This window comes from Rhinolophus hipposideros (genome assembly GCF_964194185.1).
Source record: "Rhinolophus hipposideros genome assembly, chromosome: 1".
Taxonomy (NCBI): domain Eukaryota; kingdom Metazoa; phylum Chordata; class Mammalia; order Chiroptera; family Rhinolophidae; genus Rhinolophus; species Rhinolophus hipposideros.
The window spans coordinates 1,427,118-1,437,612 of NC_138047.1; the positions used below are offsets into that span (position 1 = coordinate 1,427,118).

General features: G+C 44.0%; 1 pseudogene across 1 annotated transcript; it reads right to left on the minus strand.

Moving 5' to 3' along the window:
- Positions 1-1,225: 1,225 nt before the first annotated feature.
- On the minus strand, positions 1,226-6,148 carry LOC308496038 (aldo-keto reductase family 1 member C23-like protein; annotated as a pseudogene). The gene is made up of 4 exons: positions 6,104-6,148; positions 3,622-3,699; positions 2,570-2,679; positions 1,226-1,384 (listed from the first exon to the last, which is right to left on the minus strand). The product of its transcript is annotated as an aldo-keto reductase family 1 member C23-like protein (transcript).
- Between the last annotated feature and the right edge of the window lie 4,347 nt (positions 6,149-10,495).

Here is a 10,495-nt window from a genome sequence, read left to right on the forward strand (position 1 = left end):
TTGTCATGAACCCGGGTCTTTCCCTGGCAAAGTCATGGCAATCTGTCAGATCATTGAGGCTGGCAATTCAGATCACCCTCAGAGACTTCTCCTGGGGGGCTGTGGTCGTAGCAAAGGAATCCTAGACATTTTTGAGTCCAATTTCCTCTCCTCTAACTGCTTCATTTTGCAGCTAAAGAAATCGAGAGATGACTTACCCACGAGCATCTTGTTGGGTTAGAGACCAGGATTGGGACCAAAACCTGACCGTCTGTTTAGTGTTCTTTTCATCCCCACCCTGCTCTCCACCTTGCAGCAGCTGGGGGCTAGACCAGTTAAATACAGCAGTTGTGTGCACAGAGTACACAAGGCCGCGAGCTCTGCCCCATACACACCAACAGCCTCTTCAGTAGCCCATACCAGGGCACATGCTGTTCCTCTGTCAGCCCCTCCTGCCCACAGCCTGCTGCACCGGGCCACCTGGGCTGGGGTTCACAGGTGCTTTCAGCCAATGGCATTAAGTACCGGGTCCTCCAGGAGAACTGGCTTGTTCTTGCTCACCCTGGGAGGGAGGCAGAGATGCTGTGTGTTTGAGGCTGCATATCCATCTCACCAGGGCTGCCAGTTCAGGCTAGGGTGGTTAATTTTCTAGAATCTTCCTTATTACTTTCTGGCTGTCCTGAGGTCTGGTGTCGCTTCTTTTGGTAAATCCAAAGAAGAAGGACGAGAGAAAGTGGGGCAGGAAGGGAAACTTGGGTACTTCTTCATTTTCAAACATTTCTGAGAAATTCAGTAAAAGATTGAATAAGTCAAGAAGACAAAATTGTTGTCCAAGCTAAGACCCAATAACCCAAATCATAATCAATAACCAGCTATTTTATAAGAATTTGCTATTTCAAAAAATGCTTTCAATTAATTGTCAGTTTTATTCGTCTTGAAGAGATAAGGAAGTGAAAACTTACAGACGTGGTTACTCGTCTCACATCACTCAACTATTAAGTGTCAGAATCATGGCTCAGGCTCACTTTGTCACTCTTCAAAGCTAAAGTTCCTGAATTGTATGCACATTTTAATCAGTAATGTTATTATTCGATAATGGTTTATTGAGTCTTTACAATGTGGGCTAGGGAAAGAGTTGACAGAGATGAACTATTCCTGCTATCTATCCTTAATTCCTCCCCCCGACAGTTGGGAAAAGACCCCAGAAGTCACAGCATCTATGACAAGAATAACTTCCCAAAGACCATTACCACTCATTCCTGGAGTCAGAGCCCAGGGCAGTGTACGAGATCAGGACAATGTCCTTGGACTTGCAGAATGCCAGGAGCTCGCTCTGGTTGAGGTACGGGTAACATTCCACCTGCAGAATGCTAAGCAGCCCTGTTGGGCTGTAGGAACACCAATACTGGATGTATAGGGAACGTACAGTGCTGTGTGGCACACTGTCAAAAATAGTTGGGAATACCAGTCACATGGGTCAACAGGTGATTGTCACCCTCAGCTGTGCCTGGGGAGCTCCCAAAGGCTTAGCTCTGCTTACCGCTCAGAGAAAGACAGCATCGCAGCATTGGTTAACAAGCTCAGATGACGAGGTCAGCAGACCTTCTCAGTCTCTCAGGCTGGAAACCATGTGATTGGATCTGCCTCAAGTATTGAAGCTTTCTGTGCCCGTGTGAACACCCACTGCCCCCCTGCAACAGATCAGCTTCAACTTGGCCAAATTCCAGTCCCCCCTGAGAGCTCAGGGAACCTCCAGCTTCTCCCTTCATTCTTCACCAATGACTCCAGTCAAAACCAACTTTCTTTCTTTTCTCTAAATTGGTGATCTCCAAAAGTGGAGGTAAACCTCCCACAGGGCAGAAAATATAACTTTGTAATTTTCATCTAAAAATAAGAAAATAAGACTTACTAATATTTAACACATGGATTGACTACCATCCTCTCAGTCTGCATGGAAGGAGTTTAAAAGTAGTGCTGAGCCGTGCCAGTCATCTCCACGCTCCCGGTTTCTTTCATGATTCTCCGAGCTAAGGAAGTGTACATGTTCCTCCTTAAAGAGGATGTATCTTAACAAGTAACCTTCTTGATTTAAAAAACTAGCATTCTATTGTGGTAAAATATACATAACATAAATTTACCATCTTAACCATTTTTAAGTGTAAAGTTCAGTGGTATTAGGTACATTCACAATGTTTGAGACTCATTTTGTGCCATCGAGAGGCTCAGTGGTTCTCAGGGTGCAGAACTCAAGAATTGTTGGACTTAAAGATGAATTGCCCACTTTCTTTTACACATGAGTGTTCCAATTTTACTGACCTTTTGTAAGATAAGTCAGTAGTCCGCTACCTCTATATTTCTAGGACCAACCACCATAATACCTAATAGATTATACTCCAACCTGACCCTTAGATGTTTTTCATAAAGTGACATAGCCTTGGGGACTGTCTTCAACAACTTTAAACACATATTGAAGCAACTGATGTCCAAAGGTACAATACAGAGAGGGAGTGCCATTGGTGACTTATTGAAATGAGGAAAGAGTAAGATGAAGAGGAGGGAGAAGAGGTTGTGGTGGGTTACTGGGGCTCACGGGCTTGTACTTTAGCCCTGGCTTTTCAAGATCATCTCCAGCTGCCTTCAGTTAAAGCTGGACATGACAATGGATTTGGCCAATCCTGCCTCCTTACACTTCACCAGGGCCTGGGGAGGAAGAGGCAATGAGGGGTTATCTGTGTAACTAGCTGGAGAAGCGTAATAAATGGAAGCATGCAAAAATTGGGGGCTTGTGATGGGAGAGAAAACAAGACAGAGCAGGAGAGAGAAAGTCCGGAAAGATGCAGATGTCAATAAACAAGACAGGAATTGACCCAGTAAGAGGAGAACGAAGAAGAAGGGATAGGAAAAAATGGGTAAGAAGCTCAAAATAAGAGAAGAATGCAAGTGGCCAGGACAGAGGTGAAGGAGCCAGCAAGATCTTCAGTTGGACACCTAGAAAAATGAGATTGAGGGACCATTTCAGGTTCCCAGAAAATAGGAAGTGGCGCTAGGTGGAGCGTGGGGAACCGGAAGGTGGCTCCGTGTTTTCTCTTTGACCTCATTTCCTATTATTGGCCACAAAACTCCTTCAGCTCTAGTCACATGTGCCCCCTTGCTGATTCTCCAACAGGTTCTCTCCTACCTCAAAACTTTGCCTTGGCCGTCTTCCTGCCTGTGTCACTCTTCTCCAAATGTCCACACCACCAATTTCCTCATTTCCTGCCAGGCTGTGCTCAAATGTCGCCTTCTCAAGGAGGCCCAGCCCGCCCATTCTGTTTTCAGTTGCCTACCTGTGTCCCCAGCCACCCCACCCCTCAGTTCCCGTAATCATCTTTACTTTGCCTGTATCACTACCCTCCCATCCCCACCCCCGCAGCACCTATACTCCGGGGAGCAGAGACCTTGGTTTTATTCACTGATGTTGAGTAGTGAGTACATCACAGGCACTTAGTATTTATTGAATTGTTAAGTGGATGAATTGTGAAAACTGAGTCAGAGGGACATTCAGGGACTTGCCTCAGTCTACACAGGTGGCAGAATTGGACTCGATCCACCTTTCCTGAATTCCTGTCCATCCTCTCTCCCCCAAGCAGAAGCCGTACTCACTGCTCATGTGGCACAGAGACCCACTGTGTCGAAAATGAGCTTTCCACATGTGTCCTGTGGCAAAGCATCCTCCCCAGGCTGGAACACAGAAAAAGAGGAGAGGTTGTACAAAGTTGTATCTGGCTCCAGCCAGGCCGTTTGGAGCCTGTAGACCTTGAGGCTAATGGAACAATCTATGCTTATTCTTGAAAGGAATTTTAAGGTTAGATGTCGCATCCAGCGCAACACAGGCAGTGAAGGTGAGAGAAGGGGCGGTGTTCGGTTAGGTTTTCAGAAAGAAAGAAACAGAGACTTAATGCAGTTAAATCTCAGAAGGCCAGGGGTTTTCGCAGTCACCAGAGACTGGAGCCCCGAATCGGGCCAACTGGTGGCTTTTATTGATAATCATACAAGGAAGCAGCATTATCTTTTCCACTGCCTGTGAATCTCATACACCACGTCACAAAAGTGAATCAAACCAATTATCTTTGTCCCCAAGCAGCTGGAGCAGAAAGTCTTGTGATGACTTAGGTGATGTATGCACCTCCCTGGGGGACAAGTCTCTCATGTGGTACCAGTTCTGTTGAGATAAGTGGAGAGAGCTGATCTTTATTGCCCTCATGACTTCTCTCACAATCAGGTGAGAGAGGAAAGCCAGAGTCAGCAATGGCTTTTCCCAGGCAGGGGCAAGGGGAGGCAAGGCTCCTTCCCGGATTTTCTAAGGCAGCTCATTGGGGGTCCCCACTCGATTCCGCCGGGCTGCTGTTGTATCTCACGTGAGATATCTTACCCGTCTTTGGCTGCAAACCATCTTTTGGGGAACAAACAGAGAGACATAAGGTGTAAAATATTGAGATAAACAAAATCCCAGAAAGGCACAGTCTCACAGACTTTTCCTTCCTCAAGGAAAGACATGGGGACGGTCGGCTAGGCTGCTGTGTGACAACAGTTAGGCTAAGGAAAGAAAGTACATTTAGGAAGCACACCTCCGGGAAATGTTCTTAAAGGTTTAATTAACATTGTGTGTGTCATGGACAACTTGAGACAACAACGACACCTTCCTAGGGAGCCCAGAGTGGAGCCATAGCTCAGGAGCTCCTTGCTCCTGGGCCCCCTCCCACTCCTGCCACCTGGCAGTGGTCATGGGAGGGAGCGACTAGTCAGCATCTCCATGGCTGAGTCTCATCCACTTTAGGTTCCTCTTCCTCAACTGGCTTCCACATTGGGACATTCCCCAGACATGGGTGGGTATGGGACTGCGATTCCAGAGCACAGGGCCTTGGAAACAGAAGTGTATCCGCAAGACGGAGACATTGAAATGTAAACTCTTGTCACTCTGGGGCTGGAATAGTGAACTGAGATGGGGATAGTTGCAACAAAAAGGGCACATCTTACAGTATTCTATACGTTTCCTCTTGTTTTCACAAACTATATTCTCTCTATACTCAGCTACAGTTTTACATTGGTAGCCAAAGAAAAATATCTGTGGGGACAGAACCAGGAGTGCAGTTTCCAGGCTCTCTCCCTCATGTGCTCACTCGGGTAGTAAATGGCCATCAACTGTGATTGGATGGTCATCAGCTGTGGCTAGTTGGCCGTCAGCTGTAAACAGTGAGCCACTGGCCACTAATATAACTGCCGAGGCTACACTAGCAGAAAATGGGAGCTAGCAAGAAGATGGTGGCTGAGCTAGCAAGAGCAGATTGCATTCAGCAAGGCGGATTGCCGCTAGCAAGGGGAGTCGGTCAGTTGGCAGAAAAGCGGACAGCAGGTCGCACGTCCTGTGAATCCAGCCTCCAGTGAGACCATAGTGGTGTGATTCCCCTACCTATGGCTCTGTGGGTGTTCCTTTTTGGCCTCACCATGTGCTGCGTTCTTATGTGGGGAGCAGGAGCTGAGACCCCGCATGACACGCTGCATGACAAATGGTGCAGGAAGCAGGGTAGGGTGCAGGCCAAAGCTCTCCGAAGGACGGTGGAGCAGTTTGTGCGTATGAAAGCTCAGTCTCAGGAAGACCAGGAGGAGCAGCTGCCGGAGAGCTGGACCCCCGTGGAGGGGTGGGAAGACATGGACAGTTCTCCAACCAGCATAGGCCTGAGAAAGCAAAGGTCTTTGCGGCCCTGTGGGCTGGGAAGTGCTTGCTGATAACAGTACTTTTTTAGCATTTAAAATACATTAAATGATTTTCTAAAAGCTGAAGATGTACTTTTTATGTAATAATCCTGAAAATCCTTTGAAATAAATAATTTTATCTTCATTTTACAGCTTGGGAAATGAGGCATGGAGGTTAAGTTTAAGTCCAAAGTCACACATTTAGTAAGATTTAAATAGAGGAAATCTGACCACAGAACCCACATTCCCAAGCAGCATGGTCCTAACCAGCCTTTGAAAGCACAAGGCCTGAGAGTGAATGAAGGTTAAACCAAGGAGAGGAGCTATTCGCCAAGAAACTATTCAGCTAAGAGTAAGCTTCCCACAGGTAATATGCAACTCTCCAGAGCACCTTCGAAGTGCAGATGTCGTCCCTCTTCCCAGGGCCGTCGGCCATCGTCTCTGGATGGCCTCCCAACACCCACTTCATCTAGCTATGTACGGGCAGAGTCAGTATGGCGATAGCCTACACCAATTGCTCACTCGATGGCCTCTTCCACCCCACTCTTAGCAACCTAGAAGGGCATGAAGACATGACCAATTCTAGAAGCAGAGCCATCTGACAGAACCTACTGCTCTTCTAAGGGCTGGAAGCGAGAGGTGACAAAGCTAACTGCGGACTTATCATGGGTGCTGAATGTGTAACAACTGACTATCTGAAGTAAAGAAGTCTTGATTCATAGTCTTAGGTTGGTGCAAAAGTAATTGTGGTTTTTGCATTTATTTTTAACCTGTTAAACCGCAGTTACTTTTGCACCAACCAGTATTTGCCAATTTCTATGGTGCAAATACTCCCCACCACAGCTAATTTCAAGCTACCAATATGGGGAAAAGATGCTCACAGTCGAATCTTGTGAGCCCATGAGCTGGCCCTAGCACATGGTAGGGTTTAACCTCTTCCTCTAGGTTTACACTCGCTACACGATCTATAAATTTACTTTCCTAAATCAGTTCACTCTGTAAGAGATTATTACACAGTTTTCAACCCAGAAATCCAATGCTGAAAATTTTCTACCAGTGAAGATCTACCTTTAGATGGAATCCATTAGCAATGTACCTACATAAACTTGGAGAAACACTTCAAACAACATCTGAGGAAGGACAAAAATGTAAAAGAGAATAAACTCGGTTTTCACTCAGAAGTATCTCATAATTAATTATTTTTTTGGTTACTAAGTCGATCCTTTGGTGACACTTTCTGCTTCACAATTTTGTTATTTTTCTTAGCTGCTTCCTGTTCTCCTGGCCACCAGGCTGGACTTTTTAAGATAACCCTAATTTTTCTCTTATCTATGACGGCCCATTTTTAAGATTTCTAAAATGAAAATTTATTATTTTTGAAGAAACAGATTACAAATACAAAACAGGTTTGTGTTTCAAAACCAGATGGCTCTGCAGACGTTATTGCACAACGGGGCGTAATGAACTTCCCAGCATGTGCCCAGCCTCCGTGTATTTCAGTTCCTAAAGTGCAGTCTTCTCAGCCTGCTTGCTACAGACCCCTGTTCAGATCTCAACTTGTCTTCTCACTTGGACATCTGATCTTGGCCCCACTGCTCAAAACAGCTTCCATCTTTGTCATGCTTAGTTTAAAAATGCTTCTGAGACCTTTGAGCTGGCACAAAGCCAGCTGAGCAAGTGGAACAGACCATACCAGGGCTTGTCCGATTATGAAATACCTGTAGCTTTTTTGTGCCCTTCGATACAGATTGCCACCTTGATTCCTCCCCTCTGCAACTCCCCACTCAATACTTATACTCAACCATCTTCAAACCTGAGTTTCTATTTGCCTGCTGATTCCTCTGTTGTATTTTAATTTCCTTTAAACAACTTCCTTAATAAAGTCACTGTCAACATAGGAGGAAATATTAGCAGTTGATAATACCTCACACTGTAAGAGACATAACATATTCCATTGGAAAAATGCTGTGAATGCCTACCTTTAAAAGAATGTATCCATTTCTTTTACATAAACTTAAGGGTAACCACACAAAAAAATCCAGAACTGAAATATATACTGTAATAAAAGAAGAAACAGAGGGAAACATCATAGAATACCACCACACAGAAATAATAGACAACAACAAAAAGGCAAAGAAACAATGGAGACACAGCCTTACCAGAAAACTAAAGATAGAATGACAGGAAATCCTCACATACAATAATCACCCTAAATGTAAATGGACTGAACTCACCAGTTACTTAATTTCTTTTTCTTTCTTTCTTTCTTCCTTCCTTCTTTCCTTCCTTCCCTCGCTACCTCCTTCCCTCCCTTCCTCTTTTTTCTTATCTTATCCTTTCTTTCCTTCTGTTTCTTCCATTCCTTCCCTACCTTTCTTTCTTTGTTATTTTGTAACAGCTTTATTGAGATATAATGAATACAACATGCAGTTCCCTCATTTATTTTTTTTCTGTTTGGATGATCTATCCATAGCTGTCAATGATGTATTTAAGTCCCCTAGTATAATTGTGTTTTGGTCAATTTCTCCCTTTAGTTCTGTTAGTAGTTGCTTGGTATATTTTGGTGCTCCCTGATTGGGAGCATAAATATTGATGACTGTTATGTCTTCTTGTTGTACAGTCCCCTTTACCATTATGAAATGTCCATCTTTGTCTCTTCTTACATTTTTCACCCTGAAGTCTGTTTCATCTGATATCATTATGGCTACACCTGATTTTCTCTGGGTACCATTTGCTTGGAGTGCCAATTTCCACCCTTTAACTTTGAGTCTATGCTTGTCCTTGTAGCTGAGATGTGCCTCTTGGAGGCAGCATATGGTTGGGTTTAGTTTTTTGATCCAATCTGCTACTCTGTGTCTCTTTATTGGTGAGTTCAGTCCATTTACATTTAGGGTGATTATTGATATGTGAGGATTTCCTGTCATTCTATCTTTAGTTTTCTGGTAAGGCTGTGACTCCATTGTTTCTTTGCTTTTTTGTTGTTGTCTATTATTTCTGTGTGGTGGTATTCTATGATGTTTCCCTCTGTTTCTTTTTTTATTACTGTATATATTACAGTTCTGGATTTTTTTTGAGGGGTTACCCTTAAGATTATGTAAAAGAAAGTTTGATATTTAGAGTATTCCATTTTCTTCAGCACGCTTACTTTCTCCATTCCCATATTCCGGTTCAGGCCTTTTTATGTTTCGGTTGCCACAAATTGTCCCTGTTGATGGTGGTCGAATAGCCTCCTTTAGTATTTCTTGTAGTGCAGGTCGTGTATTAGAAAATTCCCTCAGCTTCTGTATGTCTGGAAAGGTTTTTATTCCTCCTTCATATCTAAAGGATATCTTTGCTGGATATATTATTCTTGGCTCATGATTTCTCTCTTTCAATAGTTTGAATATTTGGTTCCACTCCCTCCTGGCTTGTAGAGTTTCTGCTGAAAAATCTGATGATAATCTAATGGGCTTTCCTTTGTAGGTTACCGTCTTCTTTTCCCTGGCTGCCTTGAGGATTCTTTCTTTGGTGTTAATTTTAGACAGCTTCAATACAATGTGCCTTGGAGAAGGCCTGTTGGGATTGAGGTTATTAGGTGTTCTATTTGCTTCTTGGATTCGAGGATCCAGTTCTGTCCACAAATTTGGGAAGTTCTCATTAACAATTTCTTTGAGTATATTCTCTGTTCCCTTCTCTCTTTCTTCTCCTTCTGGTATGCCCATTATTCTTATATTGCTCTTTCTGATAGAGTCAGAAAGTTCTTGTAGAGTTCTTTCATTTCTTTTAAGTCTCAAGTCTTTTTCTTCTTCCATCTGTGTAATTTCCAGGTTTCTATCTTCGATGTCACTGATTCTTTCCTCCATCTGGTCAACTCTACTACCTAAGCCGGTTATTTCATTCTTAATTTCTTCTATTGAGTTCTTAATCTCCAGAAATTCCATTTGGTTCTTTTTTTAAAATTTCAATCTCTTTCGTAAAATGCTCATGTTGTCCTTTGATTGCGTTTCTGAGTTCATTAAATTGCCTTTCTGTGTTTTCTTGCATCTCTTTGAGGTTTTTCAGAACTGCAATCTTGAATTCTCTATCATTTAAATCACATATTTCCATATCTTTAAGTTTCTTTTCTGGAGACTTTTCACTTTCTCTCTGAGCTGTCTTGTTGCCTTGGTTATTCATGGCAATTACTGATTTATTATTTCTCTTCCTAGACATCTACAGGAGTGGCTTCTGCAATAGGTTGATAGGAAGAGGTCTTTCTTTTGTTTTCCAATACTTGTTGGAAGAATGTTTTATTTTCTCTCTGACTGCAGCTTTTTTTTTTCTCTCTGACACAGTAGTGCTATATTTTCTCTGCACTTTTCCAGCTTCTCACACAATAGATGGATTCCCTGGGAGACGGGTCTCTCCTCTGTTAACAGTTCACCTGGGTCATAGGGCGCCACGTCCCTGTGGGAGTGTGGAGAGCTTTTGAAGTTCCAAAGCTCTTCCTGCACCCGATTCAGAGCCCGTATGTTTCAGCAGTTCTGTTTACTCCTGCAGGGATCTGCCCAGATAGGTGGGGCCAGGGGCGGGGTGAGTTGTGAGAGGTGGCCCAGAGCAATGGCGGCGACCACCACCACAGCCGGTCCTGCTTCCACAGCTCCCTCCCCTTTGCCAGAACTAGTTGGGCTGCGAATCTGTTTCTGCGGTCCACAGTTCTCAGAACAGCAAAACTCCTGTTCTTTTAATCTGCTACTTTATCGCTTCTAGCACCGGGCAGTTGGGTGTGGAGCGAGCTCTGGGAGGGGAGGGAGGGGCGGCTAGT